General features: G+C 30.9%; 1 protein-coding gene across 1 annotated transcript in view; it reads left to right on the forward strand.

The window, feature by feature from the left end:
* The first annotated feature begins 387 nt into the window (after positions 1-387).
* Positions 388-15,199, forward strand: part of LOC129972729 (glutamate receptor ionotropic, NMDA 2C-like) — a 313,970-nt gene continuing 299,158 nt past the window's right edge. Inside the window, exon 1 of the mRNA XM_056086971.1 lies at positions 388-526. The gene's annotated coding sequence lies outside the window, so the exon portion shown is untranslated. The remainder of the gene's footprint in view (positions 527-15,199) is intronic.

Here is a 15,199-nt window from a genome sequence, read left to right on the forward strand (position 1 = left end):
TGAAAGTTTCTTTAAATTCTTATCCCATATTAAAAAGCAGAAAATTTACCAGAAACATTTTTAAAGGTCAAATTTACAAACCGATTTATAAAGAGGAAAATTCATTATAAATATTCACTATGAATTCTAAATATCCCTTCCCCCTGAAATCGTTTGTAAACTTGTTTGCCCTTGGCCTTTTTTATCTATAATTTTGATATCGAGAGCTGATTTCTTCTAATTCAATATCCGAAATCCAAACCCAGACTTCTTACTCCCCTTCTGGATAACATGGCGAGCATCCCCAACGCTGTTCACCACCCACACACGCATGCGCTTTAAGCAGACGATCCCTAGCATTTCCCCACCCTAGTTCTGACAACCCGCAGATCTCGGCAAACACTCGCCGGTTCTTCAGCTCGCTGGTGAGCGCTTCGGCATCACAGGTAGCACCGGTTGTCACTTTTCCATGTGTCCACCGTCGAGGCATTGGAGCCCAGGCGGTGGTGCAGTGTACCGGAGTTCTTTCCAACAAGTACTGGCAAAGGTCAGTTTTCACTTTTATTAAATTTATTTTTGCATTTTACGATGCATTTGTTTTGTGTCATAGAAATATTTATTTAAATATTAAGGCACGATGAAAGAAATTGGGAGTGAGTTTAAAATGTTCATTATGAATAATTTGCAAAATTTATTTGGTCAAATGCTGAAATTTTTTATATTCTTATTTAATTAGTGAAAAAGACTAATGGTTAAAGCATATAAAATAGTTGACATTTAATAACCAACTTAGAATTTGTTTTGATAACATTTATTGTTTTGTCTTAAAAGTGTTTCTATATTCAACATTTACTACTTTTTTACATGTGCAATAAAATATGCTTTAAATAAAAATTTAATCCCTTTCATTTAGCAATAATTCAGAAAAAAAAAGTAATGTGAAAAAACTGCGCATTAATATTTTCATTTATAATTCTGCTAGGAGTCCTGCAGTAAGAATATGCGCTAACAAATTCCTACACTTCTGTGAAAACAACTGTGATCTTTGTTAATTTTATATAAATTATTATAAGAACTAATTACTAATTATTAACCTTTGCTTATCAATGAAGCGCAAAACATGCAAAGTATAAATTATATGGATTTTGAGTTAAATTTATGTCTATGCATTCTATTTTGAATTAATATATGCAGTAGAATCAGAGCCTCGGTAGTTTTTATTTAAATGACAGGAAGAAATACTTGACATTTATTAATTTTTGCTTAATTTGTTTTATTATATCGATACATAGTATATTTTATAACAATGCATTCCTTTTACGAAAGTAAACCATCTACTGCCACGAACTAAATTTGCAATAATAATTGTTTATTGCAGATGGTAAATTATCTGACTATTAATAATGAATTTGCAAAGGATTCATGATTAAAAGCATGCATTGTTTTACTTTATAAATGACATTTAATATTTGCAAACATTTAAAACGCAAGATGGCAGATGTGCGAGATATGCATGGAATTAGAGATTTCATGTCAAAGCTGCAGTACCAGATTTCTGCGCATTTTCCGGGGATCGCATGCCTTTTTCAAAAACAGTGAAAAATGATGGCGCTTCATCAATTAGCACGCAATAGGTTGCTGGTTTGTAAAATGAGATTTATTTAAATAATAATGTTTTTTTTTGTTGCAACGCGTTTGCAAATTATTCTCTAATATATTATTTTGTTAATAATGATTAATTTATGATTATTATATCCTTGCTCAGAAAAACCTTTTTTTGAAGACATTTCTGAATAAGAAGAATTAAAGGATGCAAAAAGAGAAAAAGAGAAAAAAAATATTTTTAAAAAATAAAGTTTTTTTCTTTTGTATTGTATTGAGAAAATAATCCTTTTATTCTGTAGAAATCGTTACCACAACCAATATGCACCTATTAAATTGACATTTCGCACATCATTGAAATCCAAAGAATCTAATGCGCTCCTATTATACTTAATACATATAGAAAATATTTCAGAATTATTGAATTATTTTTAGGCAGATTACTTTCTGCCTCATTTTCCTCTCCATTTAGTTTTAGAACTTTATAAGATGCTTTTAGAGTAACATATTTTCTATAAATTACGGATTTAAAAAACTGTTCGTAATTGTTTACAGACCAAATATTTGAAAATACTTTACAGGCCAGATTAGCAAACCCAACTTGTAGTTATTTTTTGACAGTTAATATTCAGAAAGAAAATATTTTTTCTAAAATTTTCAATTAATAAAATCTGAATTGAAATTTCATCTTTTATCCTAAATAGTTTCGAGAAATATTATAGTATAATGATTCTTATTACAAATAATTTTTACATTACTTTAAATTTTCAAAAAATTAATTTTCCCTTGAAACCAATTTTAATTTAAAATAATTTATAAGAATTGTTTTTTTCCTTCCTATAATGAAATTAAAATCAATTTCACTGTTTCATTGAATTTTTCAATCTTTTGGTTTTGCTATTGCTATGATAAAAAAATGCATTAATCTCGTTTTTAATAACAAATTTTTTACGTTAACATAGTTTTTGTAAATTCAAGCATTGTATGTTAGTCTTTGATCACATAATGCAAATTTATATGATATCAGAACAATGATATGAAATATAAAACATTATTTTATAATCCGGTTTGAAATTTGATTTTCTTTTTTTTTCGGGGGGGGGGGGAGGATGACTTGTTGTTCCTTTTCGGTGTGAAACGGATACAGCTAAAATAATAGATGTCTTATACCTCAGGTGTTTCTTCTCAATAGTGCACTAACTATAGGTAATTACTCAAACTATTCTGATTTTAAGATAATTTAAGATTTTCAATATTATTAATAATGCTTATTATTATAACAAATATTTATTATCTTTATTGTATCAATTCATTAATCTACGTTTAATAATTTAATAACAAGATTTCTGCAATTTTTTTTATAAATCATTGTCTTTTTTTTTTTTAACTTTTAAGTTAAAATAGAGAATTTGTTTTTAAACTTTGAAAATGTTTCCAAACCCATGAATGAGAGTTCCATTGTATTCATGAGAATGAAACATGATTGAATCAGTGATCAATTCATTTAATAGAAACACGGTGCTCGTCGATAGTTTAAACGTAAATAGAAGAAAACGAAACATTTCCCCTGTTGCGCGATGATTAAGTTTAATACTGAATGATAGTTTAATACTGTTTTTTTAAGTTTGATACTGAGTGATGATAAGTTTGATACTGTTTTTTAATATTAAATGTTTCTTATAATGAATTGGACAATAAAAACGGCTGATGGTTTATTTTTATTAAGTACATATCATGTCATAGCTTAGCTTACATTTGTATGTTGTTTGATATGCTTAACATATGCAGTACTGAATTAGCATATGCTAACATACCTACAAACTGAAACTTACGGAAACCATTTTATTTGCTGAAATGACCTTCGAAAGCATTTTTTTTTTACTATATAATTTTCGTTGTTAACAACAGATCAATCAAAGTCTTAACCAAAACTGCTATGTACTATTACAAATACTTTACAGATGATAGGGCATGGACAGTCGTACCAATAACGTATCAGATTGCTATATTTGTAACTGTAACTAATTAAATTATCTGAAATAAATTTTTAAAATTATTTTAGATTTTAGATCGGACAAAAAAATTTAGAATTATGTATTTGAAAAATCGCCGTCAAAGCTCTTAATTTAAGTAAAACTTGACTTGCCTTTTTTATAACAACATTAGGTCAGTGCTACATTTTATTTTGAGTATTACAGATTTCTATTACGAATTAATTAATCGATCTAAAGAAAGATAATAAAAGTAAAAGTGAAATTATTTATGTTTATTGTTAACGTTTGTATGCTTACATATATTTCCAACAATATTATTAATATTTTAATTTATTACTTTTTATTAATATTTTAACTTATTACTTATTATTAATATTTTAACTTATTACTTATTATTAATATTACACAATTTTCAAAAATAAATTTGAAAAATCCTTCAATTTTTCTCTTCCGATATTTCTTTCCCGGTAGTTCAACTAGGACTAAGCTTTTAAAATCAATGAAAGTGAATCATCAGTCAAGTCCTCCCATTTAACATAAAGGACGTAAAAGAAACCCCTTAAAATTACACTAATTTTTTTCAAAGAAACATTTTCAGCTTATGTTAATCGAATAAAAACGTCCCGAATCTAATAAAATATTATAATATAATTATCGGATTAAAATTCAAATGGGACTCCAAAAGGAAACCAAACAACATCTTCCGATATAATCGGTTTTTCTCTCGAGACATTTATCAGATCACGTGATCAACATGCTTTACCAATTTTGGTAGGAATCATGCCCCTACTCATTAATCCATTTCTTGTTTTCTTCACCCAGAAAAACTCATTTCCTGTCAAGAGCTTCTTTGTCTGTAGGAAGAAGAACTGATCATTATCTGGTAAATCGGGATAATCAGGTGGGCCGGCATCATATTTTCCTCTTGAAACTTCACTTTAAATCCTGAGTTTGATAGATGATGAGGATACTGCCTGTCTGCCTCATTGATTGATAATAGCGGCATCATTTCAGGCTATTCTCTTAACTGGATTATCAGAAATTTGAATAATTTGGCGTTCTTAGCCCATAAGAAACCTATTAGGCTGGCATTTCAGTGACAGAAAATTTTCAAAGAGTCGCCAAATTGTAATTACAAGAACTAGCCTGAAACTCATTGCTGTTTTTTGACAACTAGTACTATTCTTGGCCTATCTGAGAAACAATTTAGCATCATAAAGATTTGCTTAGAGATAATACGTTTTGTGTCCTTTTTTCAAAGAGTGGCACTTGTATCTATATCAGTGTACGTTGTGTGTGTGCGTGCGTGCGCGTGAGTGTGTGTGCTCTCGTTCGATAGATCAAATTGTTTAACCTAGTGATATCAAATTTGGTGTAAAAAAAGATTGCGAATGTGTACATCGGAGTGATATTTTTTCTGAAGTTTTAAATACAAATTAAGCCAAATTTTGTATTTTTTTGTTATGCGTTGTGAAAATATTATCCGATACTGATTTTTTATACCATTTAAAAAAATTATTTATTGATACTAATTTAATTACTATGTAATTTTTTCCTTGGATTTTGGGTATTTTTATTAATATTGTTCAGAAATATCTTTAACAAAGCATTTCGTTGTTTAACTCAAATTCAAATCTTTTTTATCTTTGTATCAAATATATAAACGTACGAGTTTTTCCCCTTTGTTAGAAATAAAAGAAGAACGATTTTGCTAATTTTCTGAGCAATTTGCATTTTTGGAGAAAATAATCATTCCTCTTTGTATGATGAATGAAATAATATTACCGAAAAAGATAATGTGTAAATTATAATAGATTTCCTAAGCAATTAAATATTTAATTGCTCTATAATGTCATATTTGGCCATTAGATAAAGTCTTCCTTTATAAAGGAAATCATGAATATCAATTTATGAATAAGAGATTTAACTGAAATTAAGCGCAACAAGTATTCTTGGTGAACTCGGTCCCCAGATACTAAATAGTATACTTAGCTAACTTTAATGAAAATATTTTGTTATTCCCCTTTCAATTCATAATGATTATGCATCATACATGGGAATGCATGATGCATATGCATGGGAATATGTCTAAAAATCTGGCATTACTTCAGAAATTTTTTTTTTTTAAAATTTTGTAAATATATACTTTTTTTCTTTTATGTAGTTTCCGGATTAAATATCATTTTACTACTTCCAAAGATTTATGTGGAATTAAAATGTATAAATTTATATAATGATTTCAATTAATCCATTTTTTATTTATATTATTGACGGAGTTAGAAGTTTTATGGTCCTGGTAAAAGTTTTAATTAATCAAATTAATGCTGTTGAAAAAAGAAAACAATAATGTTAATTTATTAATCTGTAGATAGTTTATCGTTTGCATCGGATATATATATTCAAAATGATATTTCATAACTTTAATGAAATGTTTAAAAAAATAAAATGCACCCATATCTATCATGGATACTCATTCATTAATTTTCTAGATCATTATTTCTGGTTGAAATTTTACTTCTATATTAAAAAAGTATTGCTTTTTTAATAGTTAAATGATATCCATAATTGAGCATATGTTTACTGTTGCTTTTATAATGGCATATTTTCTTCTTTATCGGTAGGGACATTTAATGTCAAAAATGATGGATCTGCAGCAGTTTTCATACCTTAAGAGTTTCGCGTAGTTTAAAATAAGTTTCCTTTTATCGATATTCTTGAATATCAGTCAAATAGAGATTTTCTTTGTTGATCTGCAAACCAGCTGTTTTTAACAACGAGCTCTCATCATTGATTTTTGTTGTTGTTTTATAACTTTAAAAAATAATCATCGATTACCAACAGATTTCTTGACGCTGTGGGCTTCATTTTTAAGAGGTTTCATTGGTTTTCTTCCAAATAAAACAAATATTGTCTAAATTTCCCCTGAGAGTTTTTTAGGAAGGTTTTTTTTACGTTCCCCTATTCCGTGCGTTGGAATCAAGTCAAATTTCTATTGTATTTCAAATGTTCTAATATCGCTTAAATCAACGTAAAAAACAGAAGCTGTCTTTATCATGGTTCCTACATGCTTAGATATGGGTAGATATGATTCGAAGATATGATGGGTAGATACGATCACAACGAAGATATGATCATCAAGGTCACAGATATGGGTAGATATGATGGGTAGATACGATCACAACGAAGATATGATCGTCAAGGCCATAGATATGGGTAGATATGATGGGTAGATACGGTCACAACAAAGATATGATCATCAAGGTCACAGATATGGGTAGATATGATGGGTAGATACGATCACAACGAAGATATGATCGTCAAGGCCACATATATGGGTAGATATGATGGGTAGATACGGTCACAACAAAGATATGATCATCAAGGTCACAGATATGGGTAGATATGATGGGTAGATACGATCACAACGAAGATATGATCATCAAGGTCACAGATATGGGTAGATATGATGGGTAGATACGGTCACAACAAAGATATGATCATCAAGGTCACAGATATGGGTAGATATGATGGGTAGATACGATCACAACGAAGATATGATCATCAAGGTCACAGATATGGGTAGATATGATGGGTAGATACGATCACAACGAAGATATGATCATCAAGGTCACAGATATGGGTAGATATGATGGGTAGATACGGTCACAACAAAGATATGATCATCAAGGTCACAGATATGGGTAGATATGATGGGTAGATACGATCACAACAAAGATATGATCATCAAGGTCACAGATATGGGTAGATATGATGGGTAGATACGATCACAACGAAGATATGATCATCAAGGTCACAGATATGGGTAGATATGATGGGTAGATACGATCACAACGAAGATATGATCATCAAGGTCACAGATATGGGTAGATATGATGGGTAGATACGGTCACAACAAATATATGATCATCAAGGTCACAGATATGGGTAGATATGATGGGTAGATACGATCACAACGAAGATATGATCATCAAGGTCACAGATATGGGTAGATATGATGGGTAGATACGGTCACAACAAAGATATGATCATCAAGGTCACAGATATGGGTAGATATGATGGGTAGATACGGTCACAACAAAGATATGATCGTCAAGGCCACATATATGGGTAGATATGATGGGTAGATACGGTCACAACAAAGATATGATCATCAAGGTCACAGATATGGGTAGATATGATGGGTAGATACGATCACAACGAAGATATGATCATCAAGGTCACAGATATGGGTAGATATGATGGGTAGATACGATCACAACGAAGATATGATCATCAAGGTCACAGATATGGGTAGATATGATGGGTAGATACGGTCACAACAAAGATATGATCATCAAGGTCACAGATATGGGTAGATATGATGGGTAGATACGATCACAACGAAGATATGATCATCAAGGTCACAGATATGGGTAGATATGATGGGTAGATACGGTCACAACAAAGATATGATCATCAAGGTCACAGATATGGGTAGATATGATGGGTAGATACGGTCACAACAAAGATATGATCGTCAAGGCCACATATATGGGTAGATATGATGGGTAGATACGGTCACAACAAAGATATGATCATCAAGGTCACAGATATGGGTAGATATGATGGGTAGATACGATCACAACGAAGATATGATTATCAAGGTCACAGATATGGGTAGATATGATGGGTAGATACGATCACAACGAAGATATGATCATCAAGGTCACAGATATGGGTAGATATGATGGGTAGATAAGACTGCATTTCGACGAAGTGAGATAAGGAAGGATGAACACATTTCTGGAATTGTTCAATTTGTGACCTTGATTTCTATCCCATTAGATTCTTTGTCTTTTCCCTTGTGTATGTGACTGTTGAGTCGTTTCTAACCGTGCTACTTTATTACAGCTCAAAATTGCGTATTGATTGCTTAAATGTGACAAATTATCTGCCATTGTTAAACTCCAAATATTATCAAAAAATCCAATATCAAAAAGTATTATAACCTAAAAAATAATTATTATTTTGTAAAAAAGTGAATCACCAAATTTTAAGAACATAATTCTTTCCTTTATTCATCGTAATTTGATGTTTAGATCTCTAAAAAAATCGCTTTGAATCTAAATGAAACAAAAACTAAATACAAAAAAAAAATCTGATTTAAAAATTACTTTGATGTATTGTGATTATATTACAAATGCTGACAATATTACAAATTCCTGCAGTTTTTACACCTCCTAAGTGCGCGTATAATCCGAATTTACTAAATTATTAAATATAAACATCACCTCCTTTCAACTTTCATCTCATCCCTACTTTGACTAAATAAACAAATCCTTACGCATGCGCAGAAGCACGGAAGAATTTAGAATCCGAGAATGAACCATAAGTTGATTTAGAATTATTATTAGATAATCTAAAAACAAATACTCTTCGGCATTTTGTGGCCATAGGCGATCAGCATTGTGAGACCATTCTTATAATAAGCTTATAACTTAATTTCGCATTTCGATATGTTTTTAACTTAATGATTCATATTAGATTAAATACTATTTTAGTAATTTTTTAGAAGTTCATATATATTTACTATGATTCAAGATAGTGCGTAAATCAAATTTCAACGCAGTATTCTTATTTAAATAAACATTCAACGCATCTAAATATTAAAATATCAAAATGATCATAACGAAGCAGACGGAAATCTGATCAATTATATTTAACAAATTATTAATATTATTCTAATAGATTATGATTCATAGAATTGTATTTTCACAAAGTACTTAATTTTGCAACAAGGCTAATATTTTTTAAGCGGCCTACTTGCAGAATGGGAGGCAGAAGCAGCAGAATGGTAGGAATTCTTCTTCTTTGTTCGGTTGCCAAATATATATGGTCAGAAAATTAACCAATCCAAGCACGGCATCTGTTGGAATAAAATTTCGTGGCTTCCTATTGGTAGGGAAAATTTTATTTATAAACAACCAGTTAGGCTTCCCCTTATCATCATCAACCAGTTAGACTAATCATTATCATCGAAATGAATTGTTTTTAGATTCAAAAACGCGATACACATACTTTTAAATAATTCTTTTTCCTAATAGTATCCTAAATATTTTTAAATAATGGCTTACTCATGTCAAAAATAAGACATGATATTAATCATTGATATACTATCCTGGACAATAAACGGCTATTTATCGGAGAAATACTGAATTTATCAAAAAGTAGACTCAGATTTAAATATTTATTTCTGAACTTCAATAGATACAGACACACGATACATCACTTGAGGGAGAAACATTAAATAATTTTTTTTTGTCTTCAAATGATTTCTCTAAAAGTGGCACAGCTTTTAGTTTACGAAGAAAAGGTCATGTCACAGGAAAAGTCATCTTTTGTTTCTTGCAGTATGCAAAAAGTTAATTCATTGTTACATTGTAGCTTATATTGTGTTGTGAATCGAAGAAAATCCCATTTCACCATATTCATGTATTCAGACAATACAAGAAATTCATAGAAGAAAGTTGCATATTCTAAAAAGAAATGAAATGGTCGTTCTGCACATCATATGGAAGATGCCGAGTGTACCCGAACTATTTTCGAACGTAGCAATAGGAAATCCATAATCAGAAGAAGCAGATAATTTGAAATTTCGCAGTCAACGATGTAGCGTATACGAAAGCTGCCTAAAAAGTATCCGCCTTTTAATCAGTAATAATATACTACTTACATGATGATATTGGGACCCTAATACCTTTGCACCTTCACAGACTTAACCCACCGATCCTTCCACTGTTGAAAACACTTCTGGAAGGTTGTTTTTGGAACGGTGATCATCTCCACTGTCGCGTTATGCACTATCGCTTCTCTACTCAAAATGGGATTCTTTCAATGGCATCTTCAATTTCGGAAATAAACAGAAGTCGCAAGGAGCCATATCTGGAGAGTAGAGAGGTCGAGAGACGACTGAAATTTAGTGTTTCATTCATCTTAAGAGAAATAAAAAAAATCCGACGAACACTTATAACAGCATCTTACTCAACGGCGAGCTGGTAGCAGCAACTGACGAACTCATTCGAATACGAAAGAACAAATCAAGCATGCGCATTAAGTTATCTTTTTCAACTGCGCACGACGGCACCATTCCAGAATCATTACTTTATACAGGAAAATTCAAGATCTGATGCCTCTTGGATAGTCCTCGTGTTTGGCATCTCTACCTCCTATTCTTAAAGATCTGCAAATTCGAATAGTTGCAGAAGTGAATTCAATACCAAAGACCATTTCTGTCTCCTGTGGAAAGAAATGAACTTTCAATTTTATACTTCTCGTCTAACAAATGGAACTAATGTTAAAGGGGCAGATTAAAACTTTTTTTTATTAATTTAATGATGTATTGCGTGAATTTTTATTATAGTTCATTAGAAATTAACATTTTAAATCTACTCCCTTTTAAACAACTGAGTATAATATTTCAAAGAGATAACCGCAGATCTCTAATGTTTTATCAATAATGCAAATATGTGTCAGAATTTATCTTAATGCTTCTTTCTCCCTTTTTCTTGCAAATTCAATGTACCCAAATCAAATTTATTAAATTTAGTATAATATAACTTGCAACACATGTTTACGTTATTCTAGTCAACAAAAAAAGTTGAAGACTTCTATCATATTTGAAATACATATCGTTCAGTCCTTTATAATCTTTGTCAATAATACTGAAAATTGAGACACCTCTTCACATTTCCTATTCAATGAACTCTTGCTTTGATACCGGATGTGACTTGACATCCCTTTTGAATAAGTATTCTGTTGCTGGATAAGTCATATTATGCTGTCATAGATTTGGAAACGTTGCATTTGTCATTCATTCAGTTCTAAATCTCGATATTATTCATTTTTGCTCTTACCGAATTGAAATTCTGTCAAAACGGAATTCCGGAATTCGCTGAGGCGTTGAAACAGAGTGAAGGATCAAGAGTCGAGACCTGAATATGATTGCGTTGCAGAAATTGTCAAAACTCAAACATTACTTGTGGAATCTTTTTTCTCTCTTTATAAAACCTTTTGAATATTTTTAAGGTTTGAGGCATAAAAATATAATGAACTTTTTGCATATTTATAGCCTATATTTTGCTTTCTTTATCAAAATGTCGGCTTCTTTTAACTCATTTTTTTTCAAGAAAAATTCAGTAAAATTTCTTAAGCAAATGTAAGAAAAACAAGGCGGAAAAATTTTATGTTCTAAAAGTCATGATAGATATTATGGATCTAAGCAATATTTTAACCTTAATATATGGCAATTTTTATTTTTCAAAAAAAAAATGTATTAATCTATTTAATTTGTATTTGAATTTCTGATCGTAATTGACTAGTCCTTGTTAAGAAAAGTGATCGGTTGTATTAGTAATAGAGCTAAATGTATATAGCGGTTACTTAAATCTATTACTTTCTCTTTTGATACAACAGATGGCATTACCTTATTAATAACCAGTTACATTTTTCATGACCCTTCTTGGGGTTATTATTAGACTGTATTCTAGTGAATGTCATGTCGGGTTCATGCTTGTTTTGTTTTGTGGATTGTGGAACTTAGAAAACAATTAAATAATTGTTCCTGAAACTCGTCTATTATTTTCATCTACCTCACAAAGAAGTCATAAAGAGTTTCGTCCCTTTTCAGTTGCCAATTTTTCTTCTACCTCATAATGAATTTGTCATCTACCTCATAATGAAGACATAAAGAGTTTCGTCCCTCTGCAGTTGTCAATTTGTCTTTTACCTCATAATGAATTTGTTATCTACCTCATAATGAAGTCATAAAGAGTCTCGTCTCTCTGCAGTTGTCAATTTGCCTTCTACCTCATAATGAAGTCATAATGAATTTGTCATCTACCTCATAATGAAGTCATAATGAATTTGTCATCTACCTCATAATGAAGTCATAATGAATTTGTCATCTACTTCATAATGAAGTCATAATGAATTTGTCATCTACCTCATAATGAAGTCATAATGAATTTGTCATCTACCTCATAATGAAGTCATAATGAATTTGTCATCTACCTCATAATGAAGTCATAATGAATTTGTCATCTACCTCATAATGAAGTCATAAAGATTTTGTCCCTCTGCAGTTGTCAATTTGCCTTCTACCTCATAATGAATTTGTCATCTACCTCATAATGAAGTCATAAAGAGTGTTGTCCCTCTGCAGCTGTCAATTTGCCTTTTGGTAATTTCTCTTTCAATACGTGTTCTCACTTCGTCATTTGGAGAGCCGATTTTGAGCAACAAATATGACGTTTACTTCTTGTGCATTTTTCATCAGTGTTCTTTTTTTGTGAGTGCCTGTTATTCAAAAAATAACTACGACACAAATTCGACAGCTCTAGATCCAATTGCTTGCTCTATAGTTGTAGAAATGAGAGGTTATTCAAAAGAGAAATCGGATTACATTTTGCTTTAAGTAGCCCAACGAAATTCCTATGATATAAAATAATAACAGTAAGAAATGACTGGCTAAAGTAATATCTTAAAACTTTTTCACATATTGTCTAATAAAAGTATTACTCCTTCTCCCTGCAGGAAATTATGGACATTGAATAAGGCCCTAAGTACCTTGCATGGCATTGACGAACAATAAGTACAAAGTCAGATATTTGCCGTAAATCTAACGTGTTACTTTTAACTATTAACCCTTATACTGCGGTTAATATACATGTACCCGACAATGGAATATATGCTGTGGAGATCGTCTTATCCGACCGATTGGAACTAAAATTTCATATATAATTACAATTGTAGTCGCAATTTCATATATATGCTAAATTTCATATATATAGATCCTTGAAGTTTTGAGTAACTCTATTCACATACATATAAATGATCGGACCAACAGATGAGCATACCCTTAACGAATTTTGTCTCACATTTGGTATTTATGTACATTTACCAAATGTTATCTATCTAGCTCTTTATGTTCGTAACTATCCTGTTCATTTGTATTCGTGCAACCAGTCAGACAGATTTCCTCTGGTCGGATTTTCTTCAGTATTAAAAGTATCCAAAAAGTTCGTTTAAAGTACGCATATAAAATTTCATCTCTGTGTGTGTTGTGACTTATGGCACTTTACAAGCCCGCTGACAGTTATCTGTCAGCGATTTAAACCGAGTGAGCGTCTCTTGATTTTTCAGTAGCGTCAGCTAGGGCCAAGAGTACGACTTAGCTACTTCATGCGTCATATTCGTTTTCTCGACCTCTTTTTACAGTGAAGCACATTCGTACACCTCACAGATAGAATACAGAAGAAGGACAACCATGCCCGAACCTGGACTCGAACCCGGGACGCTCAGATCAAGGGGAAAACGCGCTACCCCTATACCAGGACCCGACAAATTTCACCTATCTTCCCAAAGCGTTGTTGAGTTATCGAGTTCACAAAGAGAGACGTAATATAAAAATTTGTTTTCGAACACATGGAGGTTTGAAACGTATAAATTCGTAAAAAATCTTGATTTCGACATTTCTTTTAACAATTACTATTCTTTTTCTATGCTTTGTATAAGAGAAAGTAAAGAAAGAAATACACGCTATAGAAGATTTCATCAATGAAGAATTATATAATGTTACTTCTAATGTTCCAACACAATAAATCTCTTACAGAAAATAAAGACATTTTCTGAAACACATTAGAAAAAATAAAAGAAAATTCTGAAATTTGAGGAACAGAAAGATGTTCGGATAGAGTATAAGAAAGTCATTTAGATTTAAGTCCTCTTTCAGAAAATGGATAAATAAGAAGTAAAAATGAAATATGATTGATATGCATTGTTTTTTTTCCAAATGATGTCCTAAGCTTTCTAGAAAAAAGTCTTATACGAAACAATATAGAAGAAAAAGATTCCTAGTATATTTACGTCTGGTCTGCCTGATTTTATCTGGAGACAAAGAAAAAACACTATGCCCGAAAGATATATCAAACTGACAATTATTTTTTATCCAGCTCGAAACACAAGCATACACGCTATTCCAAAGAATTCTGGTTTGTTTTGGTCTGAGTTGAAAAATAACATTTGTATAGAGTGGAAAAAACGTAAGAAATATCTCAGTTGCGGTATTTTAAATGCAATTTCAGCATCTGGACAGTTTAATGATAAAAAATTATTTTACTTTTTGCTGACAGGTAAACAAAACATACTTGGAATAAAACATTTAAGTTCTGTGCATTGATACATGATCATGTATTAGATTTTTCTGAAAGGAAGAAATAACATTTTTTTAAAAGCATGTAAAGTATATATTTAAAAACGTATATATTTTTTAAAAAGTAGGTAAAATATACATTTAAAAAAGTGTACATTTTTAAAATTGTATGTCAATTTGTATTTTTTCGAACAAGTTATCTGAATTAGTGTTAATGGTCTCTACGAAACTTTATCGCAAAATTATTTAATAATAGTCTTATCATCCTCTAATAATCTTGCCTAATTGTAAACCTTCTGCAAGATTTTGAACAACGCATTTATATTTTTAATGGCATAATCACACATAAAATTTAACTCGTCTAAGACATTCCGTTTTTGAGCTGTGGCGCTTTCTTGCATGTCATTGTAGAGAT

Source organism: Argiope bruennichi, chromosome 6, assembly GCF_947563725.1.
Source record: "Argiope bruennichi chromosome 6, qqArgBrue1.1, whole genome shotgun sequence".
NCBI lineage: Eukaryota > Metazoa > Arthropoda > Arachnida > Araneae > Araneidae > Argiope > Argiope bruennichi.